Source organism: Chelonia mydas, chromosome 1 (genome assembly GCF_015237465.2).
Source record: "Chelonia mydas isolate rCheMyd1 chromosome 1, rCheMyd1.pri.v2, whole genome shotgun sequence".
Classification (NCBI taxonomy): Eukaryota; Metazoa; Chordata; order Testudines; family Cheloniidae; genus Chelonia; species Chelonia mydas.
Window position 1 is genome coordinate 310,035,461 of NC_057849.1, and position 21,379 is coordinate 310,056,839.

Below are 21,379 nucleotides of genomic sequence, written 5' to 3' on the forward strand. Positions count from 1 at the left end.
TAATTTTTTTTTTCTGGATAGAGGCTTTAGTTTGCATAGTGGTACTGCAACCACTGAGTTACCTCTACATATCTGAAATATTAGGTCATGTCTATTACATGCAATAGTGGTTTGGTCTTCCAGTAATATGTAAGATTTTTCTTTTATTACAAAACAAATTTTATCTTTAAGAAATTCCCCAATCCTGCATAAACTTATGTGCAGACTTCTTTAACTGTAAGCTTGAAAATCATATGTTTTAATAAAGGAACTCACAGTAGAATTTGATAATGGTCACAAGGGCCCTGCTCCACCCCATCTTCTTACCAGCAGAAACTACTCAGAGTCCTCCAAGTGTGCTTCTGAGTAAAGCTTCATTTCCAGTCCCCTTCACCAATATAACCACAGTCCCCCATGCTCCCACCTATTTACAGTGTTTGCTAGGGTTTAAGTCTTCTCAGCAAGATCAGCATTCTCCCCTTTACACTTCCTTCCTGTGCGTTTTATCAGCCCTGGACTGATGGGCCAATTGAGTTCATTACCCTTAATCAGCTTCTCCTGATGCACTAATTAACCTCCAGAAAGAAAAAGGAGTACTTGTGGCACCTTAGAGACTAACACATTTATTTGAGCATAAGCTTTCATGAGCTACAGCTCACTAGTTATTAATGGCCTTCAGTATGCTGATAACTGTGCTATCCTTAAACACACACCAAGGCTGACTTGCAGTCTACCCTAGATCTCTTCTCAGGTGCCGATCATAAACTGGGACTTTCCCTCAACATCGGGAAGTCTAAGGTGCTCCACGAGCCTGGCCCCATTCTCCCTCAAATTTTCATCGGTGGTGAACCCCTGGAAAACATTGAGCATTTCACTTAGCTTGGTAGACACCTCTACCAGACAGCCAATCTTGATCTGGAGATTGAACATAGGATCCATTGTGCCAGTATATCCTTCAGAAAGTTGCTCCATCGTGTCTTCATTGACAGAGATCTGCGGATGGAAACTAAGGTCCGGGTCAACAATGCAGTACTCATCTCCACTCTTCTTTATGGGTGCGAGACATGGGTGACGTACCAAAGCCATCTTAAGCATCTGGAGTGGTACCAACAGCACTGTCTTAGGAAGATTATCCATATCAGATGGGAAGACCATCACACCAATGCCAGCATTCTCTCTGCAGCTAACATCACCAGTGTTGAGGCAAAGATTATGAAATATCAACCTCACTGGGCTGGTCATTGTGTGCAGATGGCTGAGATTCATCGTCTGAAGCAAGTCCTCTTTTTCTCCACTTAATCATGGTAAGAGATCCATGGGGGACAGAGGCAATGCTACAAGGACACCCTGAAAGTATATCTTTAGAAGGGAGGCATTGACTCCACGAATTGGGAAGAGCTGGCTAGCAAGAGACTGTAATGGCATCACATCATACATCCAGTCTCAGCCTGTTTTGAAGAGAATTGCCTTGCTTAAGAGGCTGAGAAATGGCAGAGGGGGAAGGAAAGGGTACAGCATCCCAGCCAGCAGCTGTGCTCTTTCCAAGCAACCTTGGAAATACCTGTAAAGCATGAATTGGACTCCTCAGTCATCTTAAGTCTCATCAATGATTTTCTCCTGGCAGATATCATCTTCCTATCAAGGGATAGCCGCCGCTGATGGTCTCTATGGAAACTCAGGTACTGAGGGTTTAAGAGTGCTCTGATGGAGGTGCTGGAGGTAGATGCTTAGATTTGTATGGTATCAATGGTAGTACCAGTGGAAGACATGTATTTTGTCTGAGGAATGTTTTTCCTTGTCATCCCTGTTATGTCCGGTTGGTACTGAGACTCGCTTGGAGCTGTGTTTGCTCTTGGAGCTTCTTGGGTTTTGGGCCCTGGCAGTATCAGAGGAGCCTGCAGCCTCCATGTTACTGGATCTAGAAAATCAACAATTCTGAGACTGCTGACTTAGTAGAAGAAAGAGATCTCTTTGAAGCAGACACATTCTGCGGCAAGTCACAGCCCATTTTCCTGGGGCCTTTGGAGATCTCTGACATCTTTCCCTTTTTGGGGTAGCGATGGAGCGAGATCTTAGGGGCATTAGATCTGCTCAGAGACCGATATACCGGGGTGGGGACGGGGAGGGGGGGGGAAGGGTTCTCCTGACCTGGCTCTGACCTCTGGTGAAGGGAGCATTCCATCATAAGTCTCAGTTTGATCTCCTGATTCTTCCTGGCCCTAGATTTCAGGGTTAAACAGAAGTTACTCTTCTGTGAGATGTGTGATTCTCCAAGGCAGTGGATGCACTTGGAACGGTGGTCTCTAACTGGGACATTTGAAGCCTGAGTAGCTGAGCATACTCTTCCGAGAAGGTAAGTCTCCCTGATGGGAGAAGAGAGGAAAAAAGGCACTCCTCTTACTAAAATTAAACACTAAGCTACTATTAAGATAAAGAGAAAAGACAGTAAGACAAGACATACTGGAAGTGGGCACACTACAGCTATGTCTCAAGCCAAGGCGGTTGAGAGAGAACCAAGGGCAGTTCATCTGTGCAGCTCTATATAGCTCGGGCACGAGGGTGTGTAGGGAGCATACATGGGCTGAATAGACATTGCTCACGAAAATCTCCAATCAAAGGTGCACAGGGCACATCTGCACCTGATGAAGTGGAACACCTATGGGACATTACTCAAGAAGACATCAGATTTCTCTTTTCATAGTCTTCCTCACTACAGAATCATTTAGTTAAATAATTGATTTTGCAATCAGCTTGGAGAAATACTGCAGATATTGCAACTACATTGATTGCCAAAATGACAATGAAGATGGGATGTTGGTGAGAAACAAAAAATTGGGGTGTATGTACAGCATATGGTAGGGTAAATAAGGAAACACAAAATGGCTGTCCCTAGCACAAGAACAGGTGTCATGGTCTAGTACCCAGAGAGTAGCATATAAACACGGACACTGTGGAATAGCCTAGATCATCATGCTTGTGGTAATAATTCCATGCTAATAAAAATTTCACGTGGTGCTGATAGTCTGATTATCAATCTCATGTATGTAGAAAGTGAAGATCGTATGAATTAACTAGAAAAAGTTCAAAAATGGGAATTTTATAATAATGTACAAGCTAATTCAAACATTTCTGAATAATCCATTCTGTGTCAATTTAAAATGTATAACTTTTCTATGGAAATGTGTGACTCCTGTAGGAGGTGGGTGGCTGTGTCCTGCCTTCTGGACAGAAACAATCAAGAGATCTTAAACAATAAGGAGAGAGTACATCTGCATGAAGTTCATAGAATTGTGATATTTATATTAATGCACGTGAGTGAATAACTCAGTCTAATTGTTATTTGCTAAGATTGTCATTTTTAAATTATACAATTGAAATAATGTACAAGGAAATAAAGAAAATCACCATTTAAATTTTTGTATTAAAATAGATGTTTATATTTTTGTATTTATATCTTGTTTTAATAAGAACTATTAAAATTAGTCAGATGTTGTTTGCATATTTGAAATTTACACTTCTGAAATTAAAAAGCAAGTGCTCGGGTTAGGGAACGGTCAGAGTAGCAAATTCAGCCTGGGAGCTCTCCAGTTTCCAGAATTTGTACCCCTGTGCCTATGCCTTGGTCTACACTATGGGGCTAGGTTGAATTTAGCTGCGTTAGGTCAATTTTAAAATGACTGCACCTACACAACCAACCCCATTCTGTCAACCTCAAGGGCTCTGAAAATAGACTTCTGTGCTCCTCCCCAGTGAGGGAAGTAGTGCTAAAATTGACCCTTCTGGGTTGAATTTGGGGGAGTGCAGACCCAATTCAACGGTGTTGGCCTCCAGGAGCTATCCCAGAATGCTCCAATGTGACTGCTCTGGACACTCTGATGCACTAGCCAAGTACACAGTAAAAACCCAGGGAAATTTTGAATTTCATTTCCTGTTTGGTTAGCGTGGTGAGCTCAGCAGCGCAGGTGACCATGCAATCCCCTCAGAATCGCAAACGAGCTCCAGCATGGACCGAAAGGGAGACACTGGATCTGATTGCTGTATGGGGAGAAGAATCTGTGCAGGCCGAACTCCGATCAAAAAGAAGAAGTGCTAATATATATGCCAAAATCGCACAGGGCATGGTGGAGAGGCTACAACAGGGACACACAGCAGCGCCACATGAAAGTTAAGGAGCTCAGGCAAACCTACCAAAAGGCAAAGGAGGCAAATGGTTGCTCCGGGTTAGACCCTCATACATGCCGCTTTTATGATCAGCTGCATGGCATTCTAGGGCGGGACCCTACGACTACCCCACCACTGTCCATGGACACCTGCAAGGGGGGAGTCTCATGCAACAGGGAGGAGGATTTTGTGGATGAGGAGGAGGAGAATGTGCAGCAGGCAAGTGGTGAATCCGTTCTCCCTGGAAGCCAGGACCTTTTCATCACCCTGGAGCCAATACCCTCCCAAGGCAGGTTTAAAAGCAATAGTGTTTAATGTTTGATTTGCCCTGAAGAATTGGGATGCATTCGCGGCCAGTACAGCTACTGGAGAAATCTATTAATGTGTCTGGGTATGGAGCGGGAATCCTCCAGGGACATCTCCATGAAGCTCTCCTAGAGGTACTCTGAAAGCCTTTGCAGAAGGTTTCTGGGGAGGGCTGCCTTATTTCATCTTCCACGGGAGGACATTTTACCACACCGAGCCAGTAGCAAGTAGTCTGGAATCATTGCGGCACAAAGCATGGCAGCGAATGGTCCTGGGTTTTGGTCGCATTCAAGCAACCTTCGGCCTTTATCTTTCTGTGTTAGCCTCAGGAGAGTGATATCATTCATGGTCACCTGGTTGAAATAGGGGAATTTTTGTAAGGGAACAGTAAAAGGATCCCGTTCATGCTGGGTTGTTTGCGCTTGGCTAAAAGAGATTATCCCAGAGAATAGCCATGTGGTGGGGGGAGGAGGAGGGTTTATGCTGCACATCCACCCGAAAACTGCAGACCCTCCTTTTAAATGTGAAGCCCAACCCATTGGGAAAGGATGGTGCTGCAGTTTGAAACCATTCCCACATGCTATGCATAAGAAGCCAACCCTGTATACCAAAAGGCTTACCATGGCTGCCTGGAAACCGAATTCTGTTGCCCAGCCGTGTGTGATGTATCACCATACCGGCAGGTGCTCCATATAAAAGGCAAAATGCGACCTTGTACCTAAAGCACATATGCTGTGAATTGCTTGATTCACTGTGAAAGTCTCCCTTTTTTGTTCTCAGAAATGTATCATCTTAAATTTTACTCTCCCTTTTTATCTCCCCCCCAGGTGCAAATGTTCCTATGCTCCTCCTATCATCTCTGTCCCTGAGGTTATCGCAGATTAGAAGGCGAAAAACCTGCACTCACAATGACATGTTTTCCAAGCTCATGCAGTCCTCCTGCACTGATAGGGCACAGCTGAATGCATGGAGGCATTCAGTGGCAGAGGCCAGGAAAGCATTAAGTGAGTGTGAAGAGCAGAGGCAGGAGGCGATGCTGAGGCTCATGGGGGAGCAAACGGACATGATGAAGCATCTGTTGGAGCTGCAGGAAAGCCAACAAGAGCACAGACCCCTGCTGCATCCATTGTATAACCACCTGCCCTCCTCCCCAAGTTCCATATTCTCCTTACCCAGATGCCCAAGAACGCAGGGCGGGAGGCTCTGGGCACCCAGCCATTCCACTCCAGAGGATGGCCCAAGCAATAGAAGGCTGTCATTCAAACAGTTTTGATTTGTAGTGTGGCTACAATAAGCCATGTGGCCTTGTCCTTCCCTCCTCCCGCACCCCAACCCACCCGGGCTATCTTGTCAGTTATCTCACTTTTTTTTTTTAAATTAAATAAAGAAAGAATGCATGGTTTCAAAACAATTGTTACTTTATTTCCTTTGCCAGCTGTGATCGAAGGGAGGAGGGTGGTTGGCTTACAGGGGATTAAAATCAACAAAGGGGGTGGGTTTGCAGCAAGGAGAAACACACATGCAGCTGTCACACCATAGCCTGGCCAGTCATGAAACTGGTTTTCAAAGTCTCTCTGATGCGCAGCGTGCCTACCTGTGCTCTTCTAATCGCTCTGGTATGTCTGGCTGCTCAAAATCAGCCGCCAGGCGATTTGCCTTAACCTCCCATCCCGCCATAAATGTTTCCCCCTTACTCTCACAGATATTATGGAGCACACAGCAAGCAGCAATAACAATGGGAACGTTGTCTGCGCTGAGGTCTAACCTAGACAACAAACAGTGCCAGCGAGCTTATAAACATCCAAAGGCACGTTCTACCACCATTCTGCACTTGCTGAGGCTATAGTTGAATTGCTCCTTACTACTGTCCAGGCTGCCTGTGTACGGCTTCATGAGCCATGGGAGCAATGGGTAGGCTAGGTCCCCAAGGATAACTATTGGCATTTCAACATCCCCAACGGTAATTTTCTGGTCTGGGAAGTAAGTCTTCTTGCAACTGCCTGAACAGCCCTGCGTTCCTAAAGATGTGAGCATCATGCACCTTTCCCGACCATCCCACGCTGATGTCAGTGAAACATCCCTTGTGATCCACCAGGGCTTGCAGCACATTGAAGCACATTAAACCCCTTGTGGTTTATATACTGGTTGGCAAGGTGGCCCGGTGCCAATATAGGGATATGTGTTCCGTCTCTCGTTCCACCACAGTTAGGGAACCCCATTGCAGCAAAGCCATCCAGTATGACCTGCACATTTCCCAGAGTCACTACCCTTCATAGCAGATCAGTGATTGCATTGGCTACTTGGATCACAGCAGTCCTCACAGACTTGCCCACTCCAAATTGATTCCCAACTGACTGGTAGGAGTCAGGCGTTGCAAGCTTCCACAGGGCTAATACCACTTGCTTCTCATCTATCAGGGCAGCTCTCATCTTGGTATTCCTGTGCTTCAGGGCGGGCGAAAGGAACTCACAAAGTTCAAGGAAAGTGGCCTTATGCATGCGAAAGTTTTGCAGCCACTGTGAATCATCCAATACCTGCAACACTATGCGGTCCCACCAGTCTGTGCTTGTTTGCCTGGCCCAGAATCGGCGTTCCACTGTATCAACCAGCCCCACTGCCGCCATAATGTCCCAATTGCCACAGCCTGTGCTTTCAGGAACGTCTGTGTCCATGTCCTCATCACAATCGTCCTCGTTCTGGCGTCTCTTAGCCCGGTTCTGTACATACTCCAGGATAATGCGCAAGGTGTTTACAATGCTCACAACAGCAGCGGTGAGCTGAGCGGGCTCCATGCTTGCCGTGGTATGGTGTCTGCATGGGTAACCCAGGAAAAAAGGTGCGAAACGATTGTCTGCTTTCATGGAGGGAGGGGCGACTGATGACATTTACACAAAACCACCTGCGACAATGTTTTTGCCCCATCAGGAGCTTAACCCAGAATTCCAATGGACAGCGGACACTGTGGGATACCTACCCACAGTGCACCGCTCCATAAGTCGATGCTAGCCATGGTATTGAGGACACACTCCGCCGACTTAATGCACTTAGTAGGGACATACACAATCAACTGTATAAAATGGATTTCTAAAAATTGACTTCTATAAAAATCGACCTAACTTCATCGTGTAGACATACCCTATGAAGAAGGGGATTCACTTTCTGAGAAGCAATTTTGAACATTATCTGCTGACCTAGCTCAGCAATCTTCACAGGGGCATCTGCCTGCTGCTGTTGCTGATACACACCTTCCAACATCAGCATCATCCCTGCCTTCCTGTCCACTCGCTTTAACGTTGCTCTACTGAGCATCTCATCCTGTCCCATAGGTAAATGTCTGGCATTATAAAGGGCAGACAAAGAGCTGTGGGAGGCCAGAGGGGACGGTGAAATATGGCTGTGAGGCTGCTGGGAAGTGAAATGAGACTTTGTAGCCATCGGCAATGAGAAAGCATATAGGGAGTAAAAGAAGCGAGGGATCAGCAAGGAAAGCTACCTTATTGAGGTCAGAATATGTAGGAATAAAGTGAGACAGGCTAAAAGTCAAGTAGCGTTGGACCTTGCAAAGGGAATTAAAACCAATAGTAAAAGGTTCTATAGTCATATAAATAAGAAGAAAACAAAGAAAGAAGTGGGACCGCTAAACACTGAGGATGGAGTGGAGGTCAAGGATAATCTAGGCATGGCCCAATATCTAAACAAATACTTTGCCTCAGTCTTTAATAAGACTAAAGAGGATCTTAGGGATAATGGTAGCATGACAAATGGGAATGAGGAGATGGAGGTAGACATTACCATATTTGAGGTAGAAGCGAAACTCAAACAGCTTAATGGGACTAAATCGGGGGGCCCAGATAATCTTCATCCAAGAATATTAAAGGAATTGGCACAAGAAATTGCAAGCCCATTAGCAAGAATTTTTAATGAATCTGTAAACTCAGGGGTTGTACCGTATGATTGGAGAATTGCTAACATAGTTCCTATTTTTAAGAAAGGGAAAAAAAGTGATCTGGATAATTATAGGCCTGTTAGTTTGACATCTGTAGTATGCAAGGTCTTGGAAAAAATTTTGAAGGAGAAGGTAGTTAAGGACATTGAAGTCAACGGTAAATGGGACAAAATACAACATGGTTTTACAAAAGGTAGATCGTGCCAAACCAACCTGATCTCCTTCTTTGAGAAAGTAACAGATTTTTTAGACAAAGGAAATGCAGTGGATCTAATTTACCTAGATTTTAGTAAGGCATTTGATACCGTGCCACATGGGGAATTATTAGTTAAATTGGATAAGATGGGGATCAATAGGAAAATTGAAAGGTGGATAAGGAATTGGTTAAAGGGGAGACTACAACGGGTCCTACTGAAAGGTGAACTGTCAGCCTGGAGGGAGGTTACCAGTGGAGTTCCTCAAGGATCGGTTTTGGGACCAATCTTATTTAATCTTTTTATTACTGACCTTGGCACAAAAGTGTGTGGGAGTGTGCTAATAAAGTTTGCGGATGATACAAAGCTGGGAGGTATTGCCAATTTAGAGAAGGACAGGGATACCCTACAGGAGGATCTGGATGACCTTGTAAACTGGAGTAATAGTAATAGGATGAAATTTAATAGTGAGAAGTGTAAGGTCATGCATTTAGGGATTAATAACAAGAATTTTAGTTATAAGCTAGGGACACATCAATTAGAAGTAACGGCGGAGGAAAAGGACCTTGGAGTATTGGTTGATCATAGGATGACTATGAGCCGCCAATGTGATATGGCTGTGAAAAAAGCTAATGCGGTCTTGGGATGCATCAGGAGAGATATTTCCAGTAGGGATAAGGAGGTTTTACTACCGTTATACAAGGCACTGGTGAGACCTCACCTGGAATACTGTGTGCAGTTCTGATCTCCCATGTTTAAGAAGGATGAATTCAAACTGGAACAGGTACAGAGAAGGGCTACTAGGATGATCCGAGGAATGGAAAACTTGTCTTATGAAAGAAGACTCAGGGAGCTTGGCTTGTTTAGCCTAATTAAAAGAAGGTTGAGGGGAGATATGATTGTTCTCTATAAATATATCAGAGGGATAAATACCAGAGAGAGAGAGGAATTATTTAAGCTCAGTACCAATGTGGACACAAGAACAAATGGATATAAACTGGCCACTAGGAAATTTAGACTAGAAATTAGACGAAGGTTTTTAACCATCAGAGGAGTGAAGTTTTGGAATAGCCTTCCAAGGGAAGCAGTGGGGGCAAAAGACATATCTGGCTTTAAGATTAAACTCGATAAGTTTATGGAGGAGATTGTATGATAACATGGTTTTGGTAATTAAATATTCATAAATAGGCCCAATGGCCTTTGATGGGCTATTAGATGGGGTGAGATCCGAGTTACCCAGGAAAGAATTTTCTGTAGTATCTGGCTGATGAATCTTGCCCATATGCTCAGGGTTTAGCTGATCGCCATATTTGTGGTTGGGAAGGAATTTTCCTCCAGGGCAGATTGGAAGAGCCCTGGAGGTTTTTTCGCTTTCCTCTGTAGCATGGGGCACGGGTCACTTGCTGGAGGATTCTCTGCTCCTTGAAGTCTTTAAACTACTATTAGAGGACTTCAATAGTACAGATATAGGTGTGAGGTGTTTTATTTGTAGGAGTGGTGGAAATGCTGTGGCCTGCGTTATGCAGGAGGTCAGACTAGATGATCATAATGGTCCCTTCTGATCTAAATATCTATGAATCTGACCATGAGCTGTGACTATGGCTGTTGCTGAGACAAGGCTGTTGGCAGTAAGCGAAGGCTCTGTGCCTACCGGCAGCGAGAAATGGCTATTGAAAATGAGATGTGACCGTGGCTGTTAGCAGCGAGATGTGGCTGCTGATGAGATGCAGCTACATGGCATCTACAAACTGAATGTAGGGGACTAGTTTGCAGCAGCACACTCCTCTCTTTGAAGTTTTACAGCTCAGATCTCTGCAATCCAGTAGGTACCTGAGTGTTTCCTTCCCACCCTCCTCTTAAGAGCCCTCATCCTTTTTACTTTCTTTGTGACTCTCCACTGAGCTGTGTTAGTTACTTGCCAAGCAGAGATGAAAGATTTAAAAAACAAATTCTGCATGATATACTATTTTAAATCTACTCCATCAAAAGAGATACCAACAGCTGCATTGAGCATTTAGAGAAAGTGCACCTGCCTGAGTCCCCTTTAATGTTTTTTCTTCACTTCTTTTGTTGTTGTTTGATTTCCTGCTTTTAAATGGTTTTTTGCAAACCACAAAAACAATAGAGGATTGTGCATGCACGTGGCTGGGGACAGTCTGCTCCCTCTGTCTCCTGGTACTTCTTTTCTGCTTCACCTTGCAGAGGAGTCCCCCAGCGGAAGCACCTGATCCCAGCCTCTAATTCTCCGCTTTTCAATGTGAATGAGTTATGTGGCCTTAGTTCCTTCCCCCTGCACCCAGTCTTGCCCTCCCCCGCAGCCTATGCTGGCCTTCCAGCATTGCAGAGTAGTTAAAGGATCAACTTCAAGTTCCTTCTACTCCATCTACCAGCAGTCTTTCCATTCATCTTCCTCTTTGTTCTGTGAAAGGCGTTGGAGAAAAAGGGAGACCTTCTTTGACCACTATCTTGGCTCCCTACAGAGGTCGTGGGGTGGAGAGACACCCTTCCAGCCACTTCTGTATGCTTGGTTCTGCCTTGTGCATGGCAGGGACAGAACCTGCAACTGCTGGCATGTGGCGCAGGTGTTTTTAATGTTGTGTCATTACAGAATTAGTCAATATATCTCATCCTGTCACTACTGCTTGGGGCTAGCCAAAATGGTGCATAAAGCTCAAGTATGAATAGATTGTTAGGTCCCATTCCATAAATTGGAGTCAGTGGGACTGGGCACCCATATGCTTCAATGATGGGAGTCATGAACTACCTAGACAGATATGTCAACCTCTTCATGCCACCCTGAAGAAAAAATTCTGGACAAATGCACCATGAAACCAATGATATGCCAGAGAAATTCCAATGATATTTTCGTCTTCTCAACAGATGCCTTAAGTTCCCAGACAGATTTCTACCACAACTTCAACAAGGACCACCCATCCATTAAAATCTCTCTAAACACTCCCATACTAGCATCAACTTCCTGTACACCATGATCAACTTCAACAATGGAACCCCACAGACAACTACATACAAGAAACCCACAGATCACCACATCTACCTTCATAGATCCAGTAACCTCCCCACACACACCAAGTAATCTGTAATCTACAGCCTGGCACTCAAATACCACAAAATATGCTCCATAGGAGGAGAGATTTAAAAGACTGAGCCTTTTCAGCTTGGAAAAGAGACGACTTCGGTGATATGATAGAGGTCTATACAATGTTGACTGGTGTGGAGAAACTGAATAAGGAAATGTTACTTACTCCTTCTGTCATAACCATACAGCTAAGGGTAGCCTAGAATTCCTCCTTACCTGTAAGGGGTTAAGAAGCTCAAATAACCTGGTTGGCACCTGACCAAAAGGACCAATGGGGAAAGAAGATACTTTCAAATCTTGGGCGGGGGCTAGGGCGACGGCTTTGTTTTGGTGTGTTCTCTTGGGAAGCAGAGAAGCATCAGGTCAGAAAACTCCTTCTCCTATAAACCATCCTAAAAAACTCTCTCATATTACAAATTGTAAGTAAAAGCCAGGCAAGGCGTGTTAGATTACCTTTTGTTCTGCTTGTGAATTTTTCCTTTGCTGGAGGGAGGTTTATTCCTGTTTTTTGTAACTTTGAAACTAAGCCTAGAGGAAGTTCTGTTGTGTTTTTGAATATTTTGTTACCCTGTAAAGTTATTTTCCATCCTGATTTTATAGAGGTGATTTTTACCTTTTTAAAAAATAAAATCCTTCTTTTAAAAACCTGACTGATTTCTCTATTGTTCTAAGACCCATGGGTTTGGGTCTGATCACTTTGTAACCAATTGGTTAGGATATTATTCTCAAGGCTCCCCAGGAAAGGGGGTATAAGGGCTTGGGGGGATATTTTGGGGGAATAGGAACTCCAAGTGGTCCTTTCCCTGATTCTTTGTTAAATCACTTGGTGGTAGTAGTGTACCCTCTAAGGGCAAAGAATTTTTGCCTTGGGGAAGTTTTAACCTAATCTGCTAGAAATAAGTTTAGGAGGTCTTTCATGTGGGTCCCCACATCTGTACCCGAGAGTTCAGAGTGGGGAGGGAATCCTGACACCTCATTACACAAGAACTAGGGCTCACCCAATGAAATTAATAGGCAGCAGGCTTAAAACAAACAAAAGGAAGTACTTCTTCACACAATGCACAGTCAACCTGTGGAACTTTTTGCCAAGGGACATTTTGAAGGTCAAGACTATAAGAAGGTTCAAAAAAGAACTAGACAAGTTATGGAGGATGACTCCAACAATGGCTATTAGCCTTGGTGGCAGGGATGCAACACCATGCTCCGAGTGTCCCTAGCCTCTGTTTGCCAGAAGCTGGGAATGGACAACAGGGGATGGATCACCCAATGATGGCCTGTTCTGTTCCTTCCTTCGGTAAAAAATACAAATGTTTAGTACAGAAACTCCCCAAGATAACAACTTCTTGGGATAGTGACAATGTGAGATAACGACCTTGGCAAATAATGCATTTTAAAAATCTTGGTATACTAAGAAATGTATATTTATATAAGTTTCCCAGTCACAAATCTAGCATTCAGGAGCGAAGTCACTAAAACATAGTCCAACAAACAAATGTTCCTTTACCGTGCCCCTCCCTTCTCCCTCTGCCACACCCCACTCATAGTTGTCCTTGGTCAGTGGAGATCTAGAGTTTACAGGTGTTTTCACAGGAGTTCACCTCCCACCCTGGGGGATGGGAGGGAGAAGCCATCTTGCTTATTCCTCCAGCTGCTCGTTGCTCACTCTAGCTGCTGTTTTTCATTGTGCCACCATTCACTCCCGTTCACTCCCCTGCTCCATTGCTGATGGCCCTGTGCCATCACCTTCTGCTGCCACCTGCTGCTGTGACGCCTGTGAGTTGGTCTCGAGGATCCACCCAGCTCTCAGCGACTTCAACTCTCAGTGGGGGAACCTCGCTGTCAGTGCAGCCTGGGCCGTCTCTTCCACAGAAACACTGTCCCGCAGCAGCTGTAAGCACTTAGACCTGATTATCAGTGATTTCAGCTCTAGTGGTCACTTAAAAAAACCCAGAAGACTCTCTATGGAGCCTAATAAGCTCTGTCTTTACAGAGGGGAGAGGGGCAGGTCAAATAGTGCTTCTTAAGCAGAGCCCACACCACCAAGCAAAACACCTGTCCCACACACTCTCTCTCTCTCTACTGGGATCTGGCAAGCAAACCCCCTGCTTAGTGAATGCAGTTCAGTTCAGGGTGACCAGTGCTTAATTTGTAATGAAAGTAGTTCTGGGGCTCAAGCAATTAGGTACTGGGCCTCAAGCAAGTTTTTACTTTCATAACTGAGTGGCAAGCCCAGAGGTCCTGGGGCTATGAACTGACAAGCCTAAAGGTGCTGGGCGGCTCAGGCCTGGCACAAATTAAGCACTGAGGGTGACCCCCTCAATCAGGACAGGCTAAGTACAGTTCTGTTTCCCGTTACTCATACAATAAGAACAACAACATTACCCCCGCATTCAATACTAAAGTTATTTGTAACCCAACAGCAGCCAAAATTGATCACTTGGGCAACACAGCTCTGTCTGCTGGATACCTAGGCAGAGTAGGTGTATTCAGGTAAATACATTCTCCACCACCCTCCAGCTCATCACTAGCTGTCACGGGAGAGCGCATCAGACCTTGCTTACAAATCATAATTTGAAATTATTAGCTAGGCCAACATCGCCGAAACGAATGCGCTGACATGGTCATAAAAGCAATAGCTGTGTGAAGAAGCTAGTTTTTGTTCATCCTTTTCAAGCCTATTATCCTTTGAGGTATGAGTATTTTAACAAATGTTTCAATTCAAATTTCCAACCAATGGTTTAATTGGCAACACTGCCTAGATGACCACTGGAGGGGTGGGGTGATGGGGAAATCCCTGATCGTCCTTTAGCTCGATCCCTGATCGAGCCCTTTAGCTTGAATCCCATGAGCCTGAGTCCCCTGGCACAGGCCACCTGTAGGTTTTAAATTGCAGTGTAGACATACCCTGAGTAGCTCCAAATCGTGTCTCTCAACCAGAATTTGGTTCATTAAAAGATATTACCTCACCCACCTTGCCTACTTAGGCAGATAGATTACTCATGGTAGTAAATGTTCACAGAATTAGAGTGTGTAGGAAAATTGTGCATGCTAACATGCGATTTGGAAGTGAAACTATCAACACAGAATTGAGTCAAACTTTATACAGAGAACTGTCAAGTGCAGAAAATAACACTGAACAAATTAGAAAAGAACTTTTTTTATTTCTTTCAATTTTGGCAATATATAATATTATGTGAAACAAGAGCAAATAAATTTGAAAAAGTAATTTCATGTTTGAGTTGACAGTGTCTCTAATTGTTGCCAGAGAAATAATGTCTACTTATTCCATTCTCCTGTTAGAAAATTCCAAATTCTGACTAAGGGAATTAAAGTATGTACTGAACTGCTTTGCTGAATAGGGCTTTAGCCAGTGATATCCTTCCAATCTCCAGATTGCAGTTTACAAAATAAAGGCCCCGTCCTGCCAGGTTCTGAACACCTGTGTAGTATCAAGGCATTCAGCACCTCCCAGGCAGCATTCATAATTTCACAGGGTGGAGTAAAAAAGGGGTGTTTTAAAGTGTCAGTAACAAGCAATTTTATCCAAAAATTTATAGCCTAAAGAAACAAGAAAGGGTAGAGGCCTGATCTTAATAACAGTCTCTCTTTGTGCCAATCCAAGGATTCAATAGCCTCTCCTCCTGCATCACACTGTTTCAGTCACATGATGTTTTTAAGTGCCTTGTGGGACACCAGGGTTAAAGACAAATAAAATATTTTAATAATAAAGAAAAAGAAAAGAGGAAAACCCACAAACAAGTAGTAAACAATGGCTATTTCAGTCGCAATCACTTCTGTATAGCTCTTTGTGGAGTGCTTTCATCTTTCATTCTTTACGTAAATGAAAACCAAAATAAGCCAATCAGTAGTGAGTCCTTTTCTGATATATTATGGAAAACAAAAAGTTTGTAGATGGGCAAGGGAATTTCATTTAAGGATTGATGACTCCTGTTTGGCTCATCATGTCTAACAAACAGTTTATAATAGGCAGAGATAAATGATCAAATAGCAACGTTTCTTGTAAACCCATCAACTCACTTTAAGAAGTGATCTTTAGGCTGGGAAGTTAGTGAATACTAAGAATCTTAAATTCAAATTAAATCCCACGTTGTCTCTGTTTACCAAACTTAGCTTATGTCTCCCCTCTGGAGTACACTGTTCAAACAATTGCTGAACAGGAAAAGTTGTTTATCTTAAATTACAACAGCATTTCATTATCCCATTAAAATTAATACAGTTTAAGTCAAATTGCTTGGCAATTCTTTTGCAAAAATCATCTCATCTCTCTCTCTTTCATCTTTTAAAATTGTCATGTTAAAATTAAATAGTTCTCAGAGAGAGTCTTTAATCTCTCTCTAGTCATCAAATAAGTTATTGCCTTTCCTTCTTAACAATCCTGAGAGAGGATCTTCTTGTCTTCCTGAGTTTGGTGAGGAAGCTGCTTTCTAGCATTGCTAGATAACTAATTCGCCAATTAATATTTTATACTCATGGTTTCTTCATATTAGGCACTAGTTATAGCAAGGTCACTTGATTCCATATTCGGAAATAAAACATCTTACTATTCACCAAGCAATGGTATCGGTAAGTTTGTTGCCTTAGATTCTCCATTTAGATACAAGACATTTACAAATGAACATCACAAAAGAAGCTTATAGCAAAGCATTTAAAGAACCAACTACATATATTTTCCTTGAAGTTAAATTAATTAAGACTTGAACATTTATAAAATAAATCATTTTCCGGATGATTTTCTGTGAATTTTTCTAGAGTTCTTTGTGAGGGTTTAAAACTGAGGTTTTTCTTTGTGAAGAGAGGAAGGGGAGTAGGAGTGACAAGATGCTCTGGGCTTATCTTTTGTGGCCTTGACAAGTGCTACACATCACTTCTCTTTGAGATCCTAGAAGAATATTTTCTTAACCCTTAAGTAGGAGGAGATGTCCTGCTCTTTGAGGAGACAATCCTGTCAACCAAGCAATTCCCAAGATTACAGTGTGTAGTAGCTTCACCCACAATTCAAGAACCTACCAAATACTCTATGCAGGGAGAAAACCAAATAATAATAACTAACATTTAGCTATATCTTTCTACCATAATATAAAACAAAACAATATAGAATATTAAAACAAAATAGAAGTAATAAAGTTGCATTCCAGAGTTTACACAATCAAACTGGGAGGGGATAAAGACAGATCTATGGCCAAGGAGGAAGTATTCTTGAAGTCTTTTATACCAGTCACTTACTGGGACAAAGCAGAGGTTTCCCAGCAGTTTCTTTAATTAACCTGAATATAATATTTAATAAAATAAGCAACTAAAGCATAAGCAAGTGAACTATTCTTCTCTAAGCATCACACGCATGAAAGCAATTGTAAATATCTCCTAAAATTCAGTAAAGGCAAAGGCAAGTTTGTAATAAGTTAAAATTATAAATTAATAACCATTTTTGCATCAAGATTGAGGTTTATTCCCCTACCAGAGGATCAGACTCTTGTTCTTGTTTCCATTTAAGTTAATGGCAGAACTCAGGCCTTAGCACTAACTAATATTCTGCAGTTGCCAACAGGCTTCATACATTTTAGTAACTTTAATTCTAAGTTTGGAATATAACACAAGAACGGCCATACGGGGTCAGATCAATGGTCCATCTAGCCCAGTATCCTATCTTCTGACAGTGGCTGGTGCAAGATGCTTCACAGGGAATGGGCAGAACAGGGCAATTTCGAGTGATCCATCTCCTGTCATCTAGTCCCAGCTTCTGGCAGTCAGAAGTTGAGGGACACCCAGAGCATGGGGTTGCATCCCTCCCTATCTTGCTTAAAGCCATTGATGGACCTATCCTTCATGATCTTATCTAATTCTTTTTTGAACCCAGTTATACTTATGGCCATCACAACATCCCCTGGCAAGGAGTTCCACAGGTTGACTGTGCCTTGTGTGAAGAAGTACTTCTTTATGTTTGTTTTAAATCTGCTGCCTATTAATTTTGTTGGGTAACCCCCGATTCTTATGTTAACTAAAAGGGTAAACACTTCCCTATTCACTTTCTCCATACCATTCATGATTTTATAGATCTCTATCGTATTTCCCCCTCAGTTGTCTCTTTTCTAAGATGACCAGTCCCAGTCTTTTTAATCTCTTTTCATATGGAAGCTGTTTCATACCAGTAATCATTTTGGTTGCCCTTCTCTGTACCTTTTCCAATCCGAATACATCTTTTTTGAGATGGGGTCACCAGAACTGCACACAGCATACAAGGTGTGGGAATACCATGGATTGGTATATAGTTCAGTATTTCAGCGTGACAAAAATCAAGCAAAGCAGACCACCTTTAAAACTATGCAAGTGCACTATTTTTTAAATTGAATTTATTTCAGGACCAAAACTTTATTTTAGCTAACTGAAATCTTCCCCCATATTTAGTACATGTGAAACATCATTTAAAGCAATCATACATTCAAAACCTGCAGTGGGTCTCATTTCTGAGTGATTTCATATCAGTCCTTTAACCAGAAGACTGCTGCTTTCATATGAAATTTATATGAACTGGGTGGGACTAGTTAGTATCCACTGCATTGCATTAATATTTATATTTTCAGAGCTCCCAAAATTTGGAACCCAGGACATTGCACCTAAGCCTAGTGATACAGCAGCTGAGATATAGGAAATTGTATAGTCAAGAACAATCCAAATAAGTTGGGAATAATATCTGTGGAGATATTTTTCTCTTCAGAAAGAGGTTAGATGCAGAATGACTAACCACCATGTAAACTGTAATAGCAACATTGCTCCTGTATAAGAGTGCTAAGCCAGTTTCCAAAAGGCAGAACCATTTTAAACTGAATTACCACTAGAATTTCTGCATACATGACTCTTATGTGAGCTAAATGACTAACTGGTATCAGTATCAGACTGTTGTTCCATATATGGACCAGCCACTGGGGGTGGAGAGGGGGATGAATCACACACTTTGCCAGTTGGTTTCACAGGTATTTGCTGGCAGCCAAGGAATGTAGAGACTTAGGTCCTGGGTTTAATTCGAGGTTTGGGAGGAGAGTGTGGTCTAGTGCTTACAGTGTACCCTGTACAGCCTATTCCTGTCCTCCTCTCCTATGTGCCCTACCATCCCAGCTCTGGCCCCCTCCCCATCTGCTCCTATCTGTTCACCCTCCCATCTCTTGGCTCCTGCCCCTCTGCACCTCTATTCTCCCCATCCTTCTCCTCCTACCCCCTTTTCCTCTCCACCACCCCACTGGCTCATTTCTCACTGTCCTTCTGCTCTCTGACCCCACCCCACCCTAGTGCTTTGCCTCCCCTTCTGCTCCTCTCCCTGCCCTCCCGCCCCACATTTCTCACTGCTCTGAAGTCCAAATCAAGTTGCCTTCTCCTTCTTTCATTCTCTGCTTGGGCACCTCCAGCACCAGGAGAATTGAGAGCACAGGAGAGACCGTTTTGCTGCTTCCCATTCCTGCTCCCAGTGCCACAGCAGGCCCCAGCAGTTGGGAGGATCAGTTGTAGGGAAATCCTGGTCAGCCCCTGCAACCCTGGAATTGACCATGCTCAGCGCAGATGGAATCTTCAGAGAACTTTGCTGCTGAACTCTAAACAAGACTCTATTGAGCATGTGTGAACTGTGATATTTTTGGAGGTTTATAACCTGTTCAAATTTAGGGAAATTTCCATGGGAATGGGAAAAGGCACATCTGGCACCAAGGCAACTAGTGGAGAACTGCTCAAACAAACAGAAATAATACTTACCTTTATTGCCATAGAAGAGCTAACAAGAACTATTTAAAATAATAAGTGCATTTTTTTACTGCCCTAGTGCTCAAAAACAGCTGAGTTTCTTTCTCTTGTACTATCATACTTGCCCAAAAGCCTTGACTGGAGCCCAAACATGAAAAATCTCAAGGCTTTTCTACATGGCACCATCAAAGCACACTGGAGGCTTGCAATTTGTAAAACGCACTAACATGCTATGCTCTAACTGCCCCATTTAGACCCTGCTAGCACACTCTTCTAAAAGGTAGAACATAGTTCATGTTAACATAGTCCAGACAGGAGGACTACGTTAACTCAGACTGGGTATCTTTTAGAGTGTTCCAGCAGGGTGTATATGGAGCAGTTAGTGCAGAGTACATTAGTGCGCTTTACACATCACATCCATCCGGCACATTTTGCCACACTGTAGCGAAGCCCTCAGACTAATTTTTACCCAAAAAGTTATGAATGATTGAAAACAAGAAGTGAGACCAGAAACCATTATGCAGCTTTAACTGCTGCTCCCTCTATAAAAATAGAGTCAAAACACGTTAGAAATATAACTAAGGCCCCAATCCTGCAAAAACATATGTGCCAGCTTAACTAAGTCAGTGGGTCTATTCACAGTACAGTTAACTACAAAGTTAAGCAGATACATAAGCCTTTTCAGGCTTGGGACCTGAGTTTATTAACAGTAAAAGATAGAATTACCTCTCAATCTCAGTTTATTTTAAGTCTGTCTGGTTCCAGAGACACTTGCTGCCTACCAGAGCTCTCCAACAGAATATCAAGTTACAAACATACAAAAACCAATGCTCATTGATGCATCCTGAAGGAATGACAGTTTCTAGCTGCTTCTGAGGGCTTGTACACACTACCACTTTTGTCAGTATAAGTTACTTCACTCAAGGGTGTCAATAAGCCACCCCCGAGCGACATAAGTTACACCAACCTAAGCGCTGGTGTGGACAGTGCTATGTTGGTGGGAGAGCCTCTCTTGCAGAGTTGGTTTTATTATGCTGATGGGAGAGCCCTCCCCTGTCGGCATAGAGCGTCTTCCCCAGACACACTACAGTGGTGCAGCTGCAATGGTGCAGCTGCGCCGCTGTAGCGCTTCTTGTGTAAACAAGCCCTGAGATGGTTTCAAATGAACCCTTTATTTATCTTACACCAGAGAATTATTGAATAAACACTCTTTTTTTTATGTTGCAAACAGTTCAACCTACATGCTAAATCTGGAGAGGTGCCAAAATCCAGACAGCATATCTGGCTGTGAGAGCTACAGTGTCCTCAATTCTGTTTAGCTATTGAAAGTCATACCTTAGTGCACCGATTTATTTTTATTCATGTCTCCAATATTTTTCCTTGCTTTCAGAATAAATGATGCCATATGCAGGACCTGTTAGGATAAAGTTACACAGAGTATTCATCTCATAGGAGCTTGCTTCTGAGCTGTGTACATGAAAACTTACTCGGAAAAACAGATGCATTTCTGTACCTTGTATAAGGACAGATCAATTTAAATCATATACTGCCGTTAAACTGGTCTGTATGGCTTCAATCCTACAAACATACACATGTTTAACTTTACTATTGTGCATTATCCTATTGAAATCAATGGAACTATTCACTGTAGTAAAGGGAAGTAAATGTTGTGTTTGCAGAATCAGAGCCTAAATCTGTACAATGTCTAGCACAGTGTGGCCCAGTCTGGCTGAGGCCGCTACGCACAACAATAGAGACTGAACTGTAATACACATAGTAGGTCTGCTGTCATAAAAATGATTTGGCCAAATATGCTAATTGTTCAACTCCTACCTATGACCATTTTTTTCTCTCCATCTAGATGTGTTGTCTATGGTATTTCATTCCTCCTGTCCAATTCCGAACAAGTTTCCTCAGCATTTGACTGTATATAACGTAGACTTTCATAGT

The 21,379-nt window shown here is 43.0% G+C and overlaps 1 protein-coding gene across 11 annotated transcripts in view; it reads right to left on the reverse strand.

Moving 5' to 3' along the window:
* PANX2 (pannexin 2) overlaps positions 1-21,379 on the reverse strand; it is a 63,477-nt gene that overhangs the window by 29,937 nt on the left and 12,161 nt on the right. For 4 of the 11 annotated variants that reach the window (XM_043550731.1, XM_043550679.1, XM_043550650.1 and 1 more), the window contains exon 2: positions 20,765-20,843. The exons of the other annotated variants lie outside the window; for them this stretch is intronic. The gene's annotated coding sequence lies outside the window, so the exon portion shown is untranslated. The remainder of the gene's footprint in view (positions 1-20,764; positions 20,844-21,379) is intronic. 11 annotated transcript variants of the gene reach the window in all.